This window comes from Magnolia sinica, chromosome 11, assembly GCF_029962835.1.
Source record: "Magnolia sinica isolate HGM2019 chromosome 11, MsV1, whole genome shotgun sequence".
NCBI classification, from domain to species: domain Eukaryota; kingdom Viridiplantae; phylum Streptophyta; class Magnoliopsida; order Magnoliales; family Magnoliaceae; genus Magnolia; species Magnolia sinica.
The window spans coordinates 26,861,791-26,879,207 of NC_080583.1; positions in this window are offsets into that span (position 1 = coordinate 26,861,791).

The window sequence follows — 17,417 nt, forward strand, 5'->3', positions numbered from 1 at the left end:
TAATATTCTCTTTCTTTAGCTTTCTTAATTGATTTTATTTCTTGTATTCCAATCTAATCTGAAAAGAAGAATTGTTGTTTTCCTTTTTCTGGAATCAAAATCAATTAGAGCTAGCCCTTTTGTTTTAATTTAAAATCTATTAGAACCTAGAACCATTATAAAGTGAGTATTGGACATTGAACTTTGACATTCAAATCTCTACTCTGACTTGGTTCTTCTGGGCTGCTACAACGAAGGAGAAAATCAGGTATTTTAAAATTTGTGTAATTTACATTGTTTGGTTTTATTTGAGGTTAAGCCAGAAAAATCTCAAAGTTGTTGGTTATCTAAGGAGAGCCAGAAAACTCAGAAGTGAGGGTTTTTTAATTGTGTAAGCCCTTTGAAAAAGACACTATTGTGAAGGTTTTAGGTGAACCTGTGAAAACCTATTTGATAGTGAACGTTAATATCCCCTGTGTGAGGATATTAGGAGTGGAGTAGCATTCTGTGTGGCTATTGTTTAACAGTTGGTGAACACATAGGTGAACTACTATAATTCTTTGTGTTGTAGATGTGTGATTTATATTTCCTATCTTTTATCATTCAGAATTGTGGAATGTATGTGTGGATGTATGATTTATATTTCCTATCTTTTATCATTCAGAATTGTGGAATGTATGTGTGGATGTGAATGTTGTAAATTTTACATTTCAAGCACAGTGGGGAATGTTGTAATAATTTAGATTTATATTTCATCATTATATCTTTGCTATCTCTTTTTTACTTTGAGCTTCAGTTTCTCTATTTGTTCTAGTAAGGTTGCCCTGCCATTTTTATGGTGCATGGTTGTCCTTAGAACAATCAATATTTTGAGCTAGCATTCAGCAGTGTGAATTGATTTATTTATTCAATTCTATCTTTCTATATTTCTGTTGTATTTATCTTAAAATTTGGCATAGTCCTATTCACCCCCCCCCCCTCTAAGACATATAGCTTGGCCATTTCACGGCCTAAAAGGGACTGATCTCATTTCACATGATCTCGGACGCGTACAGCTACATTACAATGGTCAATTTTGCCCGTCGATGAAACTTTAGGATCTTACAATCGTTTCTACATTTCATCATCCCCTTCTTAAATCAAAGTGCATTTATAGTGCATCATGTTACCTATAACCCAGGTCCAGTTTAATCCAAATCATGCTCTGATACCAACTTGTAACGCCCTGGATTTCGAGGGTCGAGCAAAGCTCAACTCCCAAGATCTAACACATCACTTATGCAACAAAGATAATGATGTTCAAATGTAGTTTATATCAATACATTAGACATGAGTGGGATTATACTAAAACAGCATATCATACTCCAGAGACAATTTAATTTAGCAAGCGGAAGACTGAAACACATATATATACATACGAAAGGGTGTCGCAACCTCCAAAGTATGAGTATGATACCGGGCTGAATATAAACATGTATTGTTTCAAAATTTACAAAATATAAAAATGTACATGTCCAACTAATCCATGTATCCCTGTAATCCCGTCGAATCAGCACGAGGTCTACATAGACCCACCTGATAGGTGAACATAGGAGAATTCCTCCTCCTCATCTACAAAATCCAGATCAGCTACATGGACTCCGGCGTCACCTACATCTAAACCAAAGTCTGGTTGGTGTTTTAAAACACCGTCCAAGAGTGGGAGTGAGTGATCAACTCAGTGGTACTATAAGGCAAAGGTTAACATGTTATCAATTCAATCAAGCAATAATGATAAAGCAATACAACAAGCATTTCCTAACTACTCTTATTAATGCAGTAATGGAGTACAGTAATGATGCATGCCCTCACACAAAGCTCCCTCACAAGCGATTCCGTCAACCATTCACGCATGAAAAACTCCCTAAACGTGCACTTCCTTGCCAAAGTGCATGCAATGCAGTGTATGGTCGTGTTAACCAAGTTCTTAATTAAGTTTATTTATACAATAGATTTGGGAAGCTAAGGTACCTCCCTTTATATCATTACCCCAAACTGATGATCCATCTAGGGTCGTCAATCCTAGTTAACCACATACGATAGGCAAGTTGTAGGGCATCACCCCTAATGGAAAGCAGTGGATAGGAAAATTCAAGAGTTTATACTCGCAGTCACTACGGGGAGGGTCGTCACCTCCGCGTAGGCCGACATCTCGAATACAGTGTCCCATACCACTGTATTCTACTCACGAGTTTAGGTTGCTCACTAATCACTACGGGGAGGCTCGTCACCCCAGTATAGGCCGACAGCTCAACCACGGTGTCCCATACCACCATGCCCAGCTCATGAGTCTTAGCGGATCAAGGTGCTATAGTTGAAACAGACTTTTACATTGGTAAGTGGTACCTTAGTTTCAAGTAGTGATGTCCATACATGGTAAACACACAATAGGCCAATCAATTTGTTAGGTAAATTCGATTGGTACAGGCATACATTGATTTAATCGACATGAAGTGCATAAGCACCCCGTGTGGCCTAACCACTGCCGAGAATCCCCCTATGACCCGGATTCATTGAATTATCCAATGTGATGAGACTAACTCCACCACCCGAACAGGGAATGTTACCAATTACCTGGACTAAGTTGTAGTCCCAATCTTACTCAGATACAGTAGATAGATACATGTGATAATCATATCAACATTAGGAAATAATCTAAGTAAATACTCCATTTGAGCATTTTATCAAACACATTGACCATGTTTCCAAGTATTTGCATTTTGTCCATTTATTTGCATAGAGGCAAACACGATTGCATGAAAGAACTATACATATGTATAAGGCAATACAAAATCCTAAGTTAATACTTATAATAAGTACAAATCATCAATAATTTCTCATTCAAACAATTTAACAAACACTTAGGCTATAATGCACCAAACACATAGACTATGTTAGTTACAACATACATTTTAGCAAATCCTTATAAAAAGAGGTCAACATGCATATAATAATGATGAATCCTAGATCAGTAAACATGGAAAACACAAATCATATTTTCATGTTCATTCAAACATTTCAACAAACACATGAGATGCATCATATATTCAACATAGTTCGCACATGTGTAATTTGTCGAAAATGTCGTAACTAAGATCATATGGCAGCAATCAAGTCAGACATAAATCATTGCAGACATTGAAAGCCTTGAAAACCATAACCAAAACTTTCGTAGTCCGCACCTTTCGTCAGAATACTCGATTCGGACACGGTTCGAATCTACGTTCCCGAAAATGGAATAACGGGTACCTAAATCATGAAATCCATTAGTTAGGTTGACAACCAGCTATTTTAAACCTTAACTATGGCATTAGGGTTTGGATTGGGTAATCGTAGTTGGAACGAGTCGTGTAGCGTAATAGAGAGGTGAATCAGTGCGTGGAGCTGTGGGAAAGAATCCCCGCAAAGATCTCCAGGAATTTCTCTTCCTTCATTCCTCTTTTCTCTCCTTTTTTTTCTCTCTCTCTCTCCTAGGGTTTGGAGCAAATTCGTACGAGAGAGGGGTGAAGTGGTTTAAGGCCTTTAAATAGGCCCAGAACTGGTGTCAATGTCCCAAGGGCCATGGTATACTTAGGTTATAACCAAAGGGTGTTTATTTTTGACAAACGGGGTTCATCTGGAGGTCCGTTACTCACCTACAATGTAGGGTAAGTTCTCTGACGATGGATCTAAGCAAAGTTATGATTTCAGTGCGATCGGGTTAGCGGATCGATCGTGGAGGACCTATATCAGATTAACGGTCGTTGTCCCTCGATCAGGGCCATAAGTATGCAGATGTGTGTAGGGAAATTTCCCTGATCCATGGGTGAAGTTCGGTTAGGAACTGACGATCCAAAATCTTCAATTTTTCCCATAAATGAATGGCCCAATTCACTTAAGTTTCATTACATTTCCTGAAGATATTCGCGTTTCTCACATGCTTTACTCAGGGATCAAGTTGTATGGTTCTGAATACTATTTGGGCTCGATTCTTGCGATGGTTGTCAAGCCCAATAAGACGGTCATAACCCTATAGTTTCGTGGTCATCGAACTTTTAACGTGCGGTCCAGGTCCGATACAGAGTTTCGATGTGTTCCCGAGAGCAACAGGCTTTTGGGATTTTTCCTAGGTTCTCAAGCAGTGTTGAGTTAGCTATTTTGATGGTTTTGGGTCTTGTCGTTTATAAAAATAGTGTTTCAAGCTAAATCCACCGATTAATCTAGTTCAACACTTAATTAATTTTCGCCTAAATTTCTACAGAATACGCTCCTTAGGGATTTCTGCCTGAGGTGGTACTCGAGTGTTTATATGGATTTTTTTAAAACGTTACAAAGACTCCTTGAAGATCTCCAGCACGCTGCTCTACTCCCCTTAACCTAATTCATACTTAAAACCTCCCAAAAGACTCCTATTTATAAGCTTTAATCAGACCAACTTTGAAACCACCTCAATTTATGCAATCTACTTCCACTTCGATGGCTACTGATTGATTTTGGTTGTAGTGAACTTTGAACATCATTTAGACTAAATTAACTTTCAGTCAAATCGAATTAACTCCTTTTCATGCTTGAACTCTCTGTCCATCTTTGGTCGCACTGAGACTTCCATTGGTTGGATCGAACTTGGCTTTAGTTGCACCGAACCTAGCTTCAGTTGCACTGAATTACGATTCGGTTAAACCAAATTAGCTCTGGAAATCTATATTCATCATTGGACTATTTTGTGCAACTTCGGTCGGACCGAAGGTCGAGCAGAAGGTTGAACCAAATAGTCTATTTTCTGTTGTTGCTTGTACAATTTTTCCAATCTTTTCCTCCTCCTTTACACTTTGTTTTTTTAGATCTTTGGGATGTAAATTCTTCATTCTTGGCCTCCAAATCTCCAAGCCCCACTTTAGTAATCTTTTGAGCATTAATTTACTACTTTTAACATCCTTTTCTTTAAAGCTCTCGAAATCAACTTGTAAGAGAAAACAAGTGAAAATTGATCAATTAAGCACTATCATGTTCATAAAACCAATGAATAAATAGGGGGAAATATGTAATATTTCACACTCAACACAACCACCAACCTACTTTTTTCTAGTCCCGAGCAAAACATGTGAACACAAATTCTCAAAATCTCAAATTTCAACCTTCCTTTAGAAAACAATCTTTTATGTAAACCTATACATGTGAGTGATATTCAAAGGCATGAGAATAAAACATGGGTAATCAAGACCTTAATATCCTCAGCAATCAAATGAACTAAGCCCTCAATCATCTCTTAACAAATAGAATAAGTCCAAACATCAAGTTTTTAGCGTGCTTAGTGATCTCTAACTTACAATTCCATGAAATTTACTTACTTTTCATATTGTTATCCATGTTCATTAACCTAAAATGGACAGCTCAATACAAATACTGATTCTGATCTCATCTCTTATTTTACTTATTCTCTAGTTTTTGATTTTATGTCAATGACTTTTACCTATTTCATTCTTTTATTCCTTCTTTTTATCATTTTTTCATTGAATACACATATAATAGGCAGCCAATTTTGATCTCACTATTCTCTAGTTGGTTTGGTTTCATCTTATAACATTCTTAAGGTAAATAATGATTTCCAGACTTGGTTCCTAATCACTTTTAAGTAATTCACATATTAACACTGAGAAAGTAAATTATTTCACATAATATAAGTTAGATGTGGATTGAGAATTAGACTCAATCGATGTGTCAATTTTTTTGTTAATTAATTAATTAAGAAGACTTAATCAAAAATTTACTAATTAACCGGGCTCTAGATTTCCATAGATTTATTATATATCTTATCATAATGCTCATCATGCATTCAATTCACACAGAAATTCACTTTTCCAATGGACTTTTGAGATAGAAATTTTGCTCGAAAACTAGAGAAATACTGATTAGATCTATCTAATCTCACCCCTAACCTGAAATTTACATTATCCTCAATATAAGATATAAACAATAAAATCAACATGAGACAAAGATAAGAAAAGAGCAATGAATTAGAAAGATAGTACTCGAGAAGGAAGAATGCATCAATATTTAAAGTCTTCAACAGATAAGGTCTTAGCATTGAAAGTAAGAATAACTAACACAAAAAATCTATCCTAACCTGATCCTAGGAAAGCAATAAACCTAACTACACCTCCATCAAACTTGGAGGTCATTCTTGATACACAAGATCAGTCAAAGGGATGGACATATACTTTGAATTAAATTTCTCAGGGAATGGCTTGAGTTGATGACCGTTCACTTTAAAGATGTTTCCATTCATGGGATTCTCAATCTCGGCAACCCCATGAAGATAAACAATTTTAATGATGAAAGGACCTGTCCAACAAGATCGAAGCTTACCTGAAAAAATGTGTAATCGGGAATTGTACAAAAGGACCTTTTGACCTTTCATGAATCATTTCCAAAGAATGTTCCAGTCGCAGAACACCTTCATTTTGTCCTTATAAATTCTCGTAAGCATCATTCTAGATCTCTTCGAGTTCATTTATTTGAAGTTTGTACAGTGAGTCGTCATTATCCAAATTGAAGGTCATATTTTTAATTGCCTAGTAAGCCTTATGTTCGAACTCCACATGCAAGTGGCAAGCCTTCCCATAGAGAAGTCTAAAGGTTGACATTTCAATGGGGGTCTTATAAGTTATATGGTAAGCCCATAAAGAATCGATCAATTTGATTAACCAAACTTTATGATCGGAGTTAACCGTTTTTTCCAGAATTTGTTTGATTTTCCTATTGAAAATTTCATCTTGACCACTTGTCTACGGGTGATAGGGAGTGCTCACTTTATGTGAAATGTCATATTTTTTCATTAAGGTCTCAAATAGCCTGTTGCAAAATAATGACCCTCCATCATGGCTTATTGCAAAACTGTGACCCTCCATCATGGCTTGTTGTAAAACTGTGACCCTCCATCACTTATGATGGCTCTAAGTGTTCCAAAACATGATAAAATGTTTTCTTTTAATAATCGAATGACCGTGTGATGGTCATTATTCCGGCACTGGATTGCCTCTACCCACTTGGTAACATAGTCAACTACTAGCAAAATATAAATGTTTCCAAATGATTGGGGAAATGGTACGATGAAATCGATGCCCCAGCAATCGAATCCTTCAATAATTAGAATGGGGTTCAGTGGCATTATGTTTCGACGAGACAATCCTCCAAATTTTTAACAATGCTCCCAAGCTTTGCAAAACTCATGAGTATCTCTGAACATAGTGGGCCAATAAAAAAGCTGCACTATAGGATTTTGGCCATGGTCTTTTTAGCTGAAAAGTGACCACGATAGGCCTGAGAATGACAGAAGGAGATTATGCTTTGATGTTCGTTATCGGGCACACATCTCCTTGGGATTCGATTTGGGCAATACTTAAACAGATATGGGTCATCCTAAATAAACTTACGCACATTAGCGTAGAATTTCTTCTTATCTTGTGCAGTACAATGTGTTGGCGTGAAAATTATGGTAAGATAATTTGCGATATCAGCAAACTAGGGTACTTAGGAGAGTTTAAACAATTGTTCGTCAAGGAACCTGTCATTTATTGGTGTCGACTCAAGGAAATCAGATAGGATAAGTCTAGAGAGATGATCAACTATTACATTCTCTACTCCATTCTTATTGCATATTTCAATGTCTAACTCTTGGAGTAGGAGGATCCATCTTATCAAACAAGGCTTGGTATCCTTCTTGGAAAGAAGGTACTTTAGCCATAGTTATTTCCATATTCTTAGAGAAAAATTATGTATGGAATTTTTCTTCCATTTCTTGTCAAGTATGAATTAAATTTGGCAATAGCTTGGAATAACACGTGAAAACTGCTATTGTTAACGAATGACTAAATAATTGTAGTTTATGATAGTCATTTTTTACTAACTTAACACACTGCATAGTGAATCGACCATTGTGCTCGATGGTCGACTGACCAGGGTCACCTAAAAATAAGGAAAAGTCTAGCAAATAATTTTGTGGCAATGAATGTTGCCGATCGATCCATTCAAGGTAAGGCTTATGGTAAACCGGAATAGTATTGCGACCGAGTACTTGGCCTACAACTTCCTGCACATTTGCATGATTTGGTCGTGATCTACTAGTTAGGGCTCAACTACTAGTGGTGGGTCAGGACCAAATTGGTTTGGACCCTCTGCGAATAACGGAATCCTAGGGATTTGTTGGGGATTATATCCTCTCAGTACACCCTGATTATGAAATTTAAGAAAAAAATTCCTAACCTCCTGCTCTAGTTGTCTAAACTCAGGAGGAGGCAGAGCATTCCGTGTCTCCTAAACTAGAATTTGTGGTGGATTCCTCAGAGGAGGGGGCACAGATGGTGGCTAAGCCACAATACTGATCAAACTTTCATCAGCATTACATTGTGCTTCCATTGGCATTCGTTCAGTTATTATCGCCATCAATCGATGCATGACCTCAGTCTGACTAGACATGTATTTGTTAGTATTCTTAGTTCGAATAAGAAATTGCTCAACTTGGGCCCCCCATATTCCTAAGCATGCTGGATACTCAGTTATACATCTCAGAGCACGACCGTTATCTCTTATGGAGAAATGGTGAAAGGACGAGCTATAGATGTCCTAGAGGGGGGGTGAATAAGATTATGCCAAATATTTTGATAAAATGCGGAATAATAAAGCAAATAAAATCAATTGCTTAAAGTATTAAATTCTTGATATCAAATAGTTCATAGGACAACCTTCACCTAAAAGATTTAGGCAAGAAAACCTTATTACACTTTAAAATCAAAATATCAAAATTTAGTAAGGGCAAATGAAACACAAGATAGGCATACAAGTAATAAAAGTGATCACCACAACGCACAAAGAAATTATAGTGGTTTGGTACATAAACTCAAACCTACTCCACTCCCAAAATTACTACACTCGTCATTTTGGCTTTTACTATCTCAAGGTTTTCTCAGGGTCACTTTAACAACCTAATGCAGCTATTGCGATTTTCACGAGCTATCACAACAAACACACTTTGTGATTTTCATGAGATCACCACAAACAAACCCGTTGAGATTTCCGTACTATCTTAGAAAAACCCAAACTGACATAAAAGTAAATCAGTACTTATCTTCGATTGGCGAGTTGAACTCGTAGTTGTAACTTGAATGCAGCAATCTTCTTCTTAGGATATTGATAAGTTGTGTATGAGTTCAACGCAAAAGAATAAAGGGATCTATAAAGTATTAAATATAAAACAAGTACCCTAGATGCTAGAAATTCAATTCTCTAAATATCAAGTAGAGTTTAGATTACTCTATTCAAAACATTAAAGTGTCTTGAGAAAAAGAATTAAAAATAAGCTAAAACAGAATATTAGAATTACGCTAAAAAAGCTTAAGAGGAGCCCGACTTTCTCAATAACTTTTGTTGTGTAAATGAATAAGAGAAGCCCTCTATTTATAGCCAAAGGATTTGAAAATTCGGCTAGCCCGAGTGTCGATTCATTTAGCTGGATTCCAATGATTTCGTTCCAATAACACTAAGATTTTACGGGATAAGATCTTTCAAAAATTTAGTTGAACCAAGCCCAAGTTTGGCTGGCCGAACCTCCAGTTCGGCTAGGTGATCAAAGGGTTCGATTAGCCCAATATGCCTGAAATCCGAAAATATGTCATTGCTGGAAACTTGATTGAACAACTCTAGGCTGGCCGAACGATCATGTTCGGTTGGCCAAACCCAAGGTTGGGCTAGCTGAACATGTCAAAAAAATCTTGTTCAATCTGTAAACTTGCCCGAAACCTATAGGGTTAGTCGAAGACAGTTAGGCTGGCCATACCAGATGTCGGGCAGGCCTAACTTGAATGTATTTTATCACGAAAGATTATCATTAAGACAATATGAAAAATACACCTAAACTAAGGTCAATCTAAGGTTATACCACTTGATGGTTGACTCATATGGAGTGTTCCAATCTTCAAACCATTTACTTTCATGACTTAAGATGTTCAGTCTTCCCTGAGACGCTTGATCGAGTCGATAATATAACTTCATGAGTTATTGAAGAGAATCTTCATGAGAGCATGAGATCCTTTCATGACTATGAAATTTAACAACTAGATTGTGCTTGAGTATAAACACTTACAATTTCTCCCTTTTTCAATTTTGTGACAAAACTCACTCACACGAACATACAACCCATCACAACATATTACAACATCTCAATAATGCGTTATATACATACGATCTATGATTCAAAGGAACATTTGTGCACCACCAGAGATATCTTGGATCTTATTACTCCCCCTTAGATCATGCATACGGAAACTACCCCTGAGCACTTAGTCACATATATCATATGCAACAAAAAATATATATAATTCGATAGAATTTATGCATGCAAGTGCATGTGCTCATCTGTTATTCAATATGAGAGAGATGTGCTCATGATCATATCCACATATATCCATTGCTTTTCTCCCCCTTTTTGTCAGAAGTTGACAAACGAAGAAACAAAATAAATAAAGCATTCAAGTAGATACTCAAGGATAATAACATACAACATAGAAATATATTAGATATCATCTAGATGTATGTAAGGGAAAGAAAGATTTATCATCTTGGTGCAAATAATCCAAAAGAGAGAATTAAAGTTATTACAGACCATAATAAAATTTATCAATCAGAGCTAGAAGAATATGGTGTAGGCATATCAGGATCATTGATCTTAAGACTCCTACTAAAATGATGAAAGTACTCTTTCATGTACTTCATTTGTTGTTTTTTATTCTGAAGCAATGCTTCCTGTGAAACATGCAAATCATCAACCTTCTTCTCTAAGCTTTTTAACTTCTCAGAAAATTATGAAGGTTGGAAGTCTAAATCATTTGTATCTTCTGATTCTTTCAAATCAGTAAATATGTCATCCATGTTGACATCTTCTTTAGGAACTACTTCCTGATAACCTCGCTATTCAGGTCTCAATTCAAGTTTCATCATGTTTAAGTTTGCATTTCTATATGGAAGCTCGGACTCTGATGCTTTAATCGCGGGAATATGGACATTGTATCGTAAAGCAATGGAAGTCAAAAGGAATGCAAATGGAATGGACCCATGACGAGGATGGAGACGATATTGAATAATCAAGTATGATATCAATGATGGAAGACAAATGCGAATACCGAATACAACTAAGTGCATAATGCGCATCATATAGGGAGTAAGATCGATCTTATTCCCGGCACTTGGATAAACATTAGAAATGAAGATGCGATGAAGAATGTAGTATTTTGGAAGAAGATTATAAGTGGGGAGAGAGTTACTGATACACCATTGAGCGTTAAAACCACATAACACTCGGGTGATAGAATTTCTTTCCGAAGTATACATGTCTTCAAAAGTGTCGGGATAGGAATTCCATCTTCTGTCATATGAATGCCTATAACAAACGATATGATGGATGGTCTAATGGTGACAGTTTCTTCCAAAAATTGAATAGAAAATGTTAATGCTTTAGAAGAAAAGTCATTAATGGATGCGTACATCCCTTGAGCAATTGACCGATAAGTTGCTCCACCCCAATCAAAAAATTTCTTCCATCTTACATCGGAGAGAATTTCAAAAAGACCAAATTTAGCAATGTGATTGACATTTACAGTGCGCTTAGTGATTATACTCCGAGTATGGAAAGCTTGTACATTCTTTGGGTCATCCTCCAGTGTGTGAATGGTGCACACAACCAAGTAGCAGAGCGGGATGAGGAACTAGACTGAGGACGATGAGCGGTATGTTTATACCGATGTTCAATGGAAGAAAATGATTAAAGAGTATTAAGAAATCACCAAGAAATAGATGGGTTATACTAGATCAGATTTTTAAACAAAACCTAACAAAAAGAAAGCTCTAGATTTAAATAAAATGATGGAATCACAAATAAATCACAACTAGGCACTTAAATCTAGAAGAAAATTATAAAAGAACCACTTTCTAGGAGTTTAGGCTAATGGGTATTTCGAACAAGAAACAAATGTGTTTGATTTGGAAGATTTCATTCAATGATAAGAAAAGAATTCAACAAAAGAACAATGATCACAAGATATCTTATTCTAAGTTCATTTACAACATTGGATTCCCTTGATTCGAAAAAACAGAGTACAATCAATGCAATGCAATGAGTGAAGGAGAAGATAGTCTTATGGTAATTTTGGCAGCATTTCGACGCTTTTGATGTTCATCACAAAGGTGGATGGGTTGTGTGGTCTTGAAACCCTTGATTTGGTTGTACGATAGGTTCTGATCATCTTTCCATTCATCCTTCTAGTCGCATAGACAGATTCTTCTTTCTTCTGCAATTCTCTTTCTGTACTTCATGTTTCCTTCACTTTCCTTGAAATGTGGGGTGCACAAACCTTGAAATGTGGAGCGCACATCCCTTGAAATATGGAGCGTACACCCTTGAAATGTGGAACGCACATCCCTTGAAATGTGGAGCACACAACACTTGAAATGTGGAGCGCACAACCCTTGGAATGTGGAGCGTACACCCTTGAAATGTGGAGCGCACATCCCTTGGAATGTGGAGTGCACATCCCTTGAAATGTAGAGTGCACATCCCTTAAAATGTGGAGCGCACAACCCTTGAAATGTGGAGTGCACAACCCTTGAAATGTGGAGCAAGGGAGAATGTCTTTAGGACAAAGCACAAAAGAGCGCACAAAGCTCCTTTATAAGTGGTGCACAATGCCAACTCTTTGGACATGGCAGCATGAGAAGTGGTGCACAACAATTTGTGTTAGGACAAAGCTCCATTGGAAGTAGCACAAAATACATCTATCAGGACAAATCTCCACCACAAGTGGCGCATGGAGCAGGCTTCAAGACAACAAAAGCCTTGCTTCAAGACAAGGAGAGAAAGAAGTAGCGCCTAGGCTTTACTTCATGACAATATTCCTATGGAAGTGGCATTCAGGCTTCTCTGTAAGACAATCGCCCTTATGATGTGGCGTTGGAAGGCTTCCTTTAGGACATGCTTCCTTATGAAGTGGCACTTAGGCTTCTCTTTAAGACAAGGAGAGAAAGAAGTGGGTTGTGCACTAGGATAAGGGAGAGAAAGAGGTGTTGTGCGCTAGGACAAGGGAGAGAAAGAGGTGTTGTGCACTAGGACAACTCCCTTTGAAGGTGGCGCACAACACTTGTATCAGGACAAGCGCACAATGCTTTCCTTGAGATATGGCGCACAATGAGAGCTTCAAGACAAAACATATCAAAACTCCTTAAGAAGTGACGTTAAAGCTTTGTGTTAGGGCAGAGGTTGTACGCTAATCCTTTTGGAAGGAGGTTGTATGTATAGCCTTTGGAGGATGTTGTGCGTAAGCATCTTTAGAAGGTGTTGTGTGCAAGTGTCTTTGACTTGGGTTTTGCGATGAACATGTTGTGCACTGCACAACACCTCCAGAGCACAAGGCTTTTGGGTGGACAAATCTCTCTTCTTTCTTCTCCATGTTTCTCTCCCTCTTGTCTCTTGTGAAAATGAGGAGTGAGGAAGGGGTATTTATAGGCCTCCTAGGCTCCTTCCTCCCTTAAACAGTGGTGATCACCACCACTTCCTCCCTTAAGATAACAACCAGCTTTCTTTTTTAAACAATGGTGTTCAACCACTTTTCTTTAAATGATGGTGTATCTCCCTTTCTAAGATAAGAACCTCACTTTCTCCCCTCATACAAGGTAATGCCCATCCATTCCTTTTTACCAAAATACCCTTATTCACTCCTTTTTACCGAAATACCCCCATTCACTCCTTTTTACCGAAATACCCCCATTCACTCCTTTTCACCAAAATACCCTCACTCAATGCTTTTTACCAAAATACCCTCACTCATTGTTGTTTACCAAAATACCTCCATTCACTCACTGCTACCAAAATAAGGAGTGCACAACCCTAGGAAGGATTTGCACCATGGAATTGTCTGACCAATGCAATGGACATGCAATGAGATGGAATATTTTTTGTGCCTCAACAGATGTCCCCTCAATCCTTCTTTGATTGATTCATGAAATCAAATGGAGTATCGAACTTCTTCTGACCAAAGAATTGAATGAACTGCAACTGAAGGATGAATAGATGATCATGCTTACATGGAAGACTGAATGACTGCGTTCGAACGGAAAACTAAATGAGCATGCTCGAATGGAAGTCTTGAATGATCGCACTTGAATGAAAGACATGAATGATCGCGTTCGAACGGAAGACTTGAATAACCCCAGCTAGCAATGTCGAACGGATGCTTCACTAGAGAGGGTAAAATTCTCTTTTCATCAAAACCAGTCACTGTAACAACTGTGATGACTTCATCTTTGAGTAACTTGGTCAGAGAACTATCTTTCAATACTACTGCTGTTGCAACAGTCTCTTTGATCAACTCCAATGACTCTTTCTTTGAATTCTGTGTCTAGGGAGTTATTCTTTAATGTTGTTCCTACTACAACAATCTCTTTCGATTGTCTCCTGTATTCATGATCTGCATAACCCAAGCTTTCGAATGATAGTATTTCCAGCCAAATTAATCAGAATTAGTATCTCAAACATTATAATTTTTCAATTTAGCTTCGTGAAGTATTGATAATTTTGAAATATATTAAAAGCTTCTTCTCTTATTTTTTAGGCTGATTGTAATATTTGCAATATGATAATGATTTATTCATTTCATCTTTGTACTTTATCATCATGCTTCACATTGCATATGTTGCATTCTTTGCTCATTATATCACGCTTTTGGAGATGTCATTTCCAGCTCCAAAGGTCCAACCACTGAGTCTTTTGTTGAGTTTTTTCTAGTTTGTGCTCCTTGGCATTTCTTCATAGGCTTTTCCTTGGATCTTTGTTGATTCGCATTGGACCATATAATTGGGCCTTGATATAAAAACAACTCTTGAATGTTCACGCTGGATTATTCTTCATAATTCTTGGCATATGAATTTCTCCGTCATGTATAAAAGATTATTAAAAGACCAAGGCATAAATTACTTTGAAGACATAGATCCTACCCCCTTTCTAGGTCAACTTCGCATAAAGATTTCTTCAGAAGATAATACTTCTAATGTGAAGCCTGTTGATACCCTTGATGGATGGATAATCTTTGTTGCTCCTTTTACGAATCAAAAGAATATATCTGAATCTTTAAATTGTCCGGGAGAGAATGATGATTCTTTGCTAGTTTATTCTCTGCTGCCTTTGAGAATCTTGTGCGATAATATTCTCTATCATCAAGAAGGTAAGAGACAAAAAGACCTCACGGCTCTTGTTAATATATTAATTGATCTTAAAGATTTGAACTTTTGAGTAGATAATTGCCAATATTTTGAAGGCATTTGCTGTTGCTGTATTTGAACCTGATTCAAGAGAAACACATTTTTGCATGTTGTTTACTTAATATTTAAACTTTCATCAGGCAATTGCATATTTGAGCATATTTGAAGTGAAATATATATCTACAGCATTTTGATGCACACATAGTTTATGCTTTTGAGCGGTGGAGCTAGCATGCTTTTGACTGACCATACTTTGACTAGACATGACTTTACTGACTTGACTTGACTAGACTGGAGTTGACTTAACTTTATTGACTGGACTTGACTTTACTGACTTGACTTGACTTGACTGGACTGGACACTTCACAAGTTTAGGCTCTTGAGTAGTGGAGCAAATCATAGTTTTTTAGACTCATAAGTAGTTGGAGTCAGGTCTTATGTGAATGGTCTCTCTAACTCTCGTGAGTTCTCTAGACTTATCGTGGCCAGGGAGTTCACAAACCGCGGTCCATCAGAGGGGCCCAATGAAGCTACCGGAGCCGTGAACTCAGTGGGATTTACGTACAGGGTTGGCCATAGTAACTCTCTAGAGTTCACGGGGTGCGTAAGGCTACCTTTCGTACTAAATCTAAGGCCACCGATCCATCAATGAGTAGATTTAAGCCCTTCCTCATGACTTAATACTGAAATCAAACCAGGGATTTAAAGGGTCCTATTTTATTCCACATTTTTCTTCATTTGTGAGTTCGAACCCATTCATGGGAGGGTATTTTCATCCTTGTCAATAATGTTTTCTGAGAGCTCACAAACGGCATTGGTCTCATGCGTGACTAGCCGTTTTATGACTTTTTGACCTTTGGGGCTTTTAATCGTTGGCTTCATCTACTACCTGCATGGGTATGCATGTGATGTGGCCTGTATGGTCTTTTTAGGGTTGCTGGCTCCACACTGCTGTCCTGAATAATATAGGTCTTATGCATAGTTGGCCATATAGGGCTTAGCTAGGCTGCCTTAAAAGATAAACTGCTATCGCTGACATGATGGTTGATCATACAAGCTTTGCTGAAGATAATAAATCGATAACTGAAGATAACAGACTAATGATTGATGTATCGCCCCTGCTGTTGTTATTTTAAGAACATCCATATCATGTTTAGACTACTGTATCAGCTTGGTGATGATAGAAATTTTGATAATTTGATAATGGAAGTCTCTTGTGTTAGCGACATGGTGATGGCAAAATAGCTACTGCTTATCTGCTTGATATGCTTACTTAAAAGTCTGTTTTCATCTACTTGATATGCTTGAAAGTCTGTTTTTATCTGCTTGGTATGCCTAAAAGTCTACCTTTTTTCATGTACAGAAAGGAGTATAAGGCATTGACATTCTGAGACTTTGGCATTCTGAGACTTTGGCCTTCTGAAACTTTGGTCTTCTTGGTATTCTGCTTATCTTGCCCCATTTTGATTTTGAAGTATTATACTAATAATCTTTGAAATCAAAACCATAATTATCTTCAAGGATAACGTATTTGGTATGCTTTTGTTTGCCCCCTGAATATTTACGCCATGAATCTTCTAAGTCAAAATGTCGTGAATCTTCTTGGTATTTAGCGATGATATATTTTGCTGAACTGGCAGGTATATTCATGAAAATTTTCTCCCATGATGAATATATTTGTCTTACTTTCTTCTCGTTCGTTCTCCTATAGAGTGAATATCCTCAATCGGGATCATATGTCATTACTTTCTCTCTTATTTCATATATTTTCTTTGTGACAATTTTACTATCGTCGGTCATCTTCTGTAGAATACATATCTTTCCTTCTTTTCTTCCTTTCCTTCGAGTGTTTTAGCCACGGCAATTCGATTTTCTCTATAACTAAAAATTGATTCATTATACAAAGTATATCGTTTTCTTCAACTGTATGTTTCCCATAGCCCTTGAATTGTCTGAGCCCTTTATTTACTTTCTCAATGGTAGAACCACCCATGTTCTCTCTCTCTCTCTTTTTTTGGAATTTCTTCTCATTCATTTTGACGATTCTTCATCTTGCTTTTCTTTCTTTGGCAATATTTGTTGCCACTCTCTTAATATTTTCAAATAGCCAATTTATATGA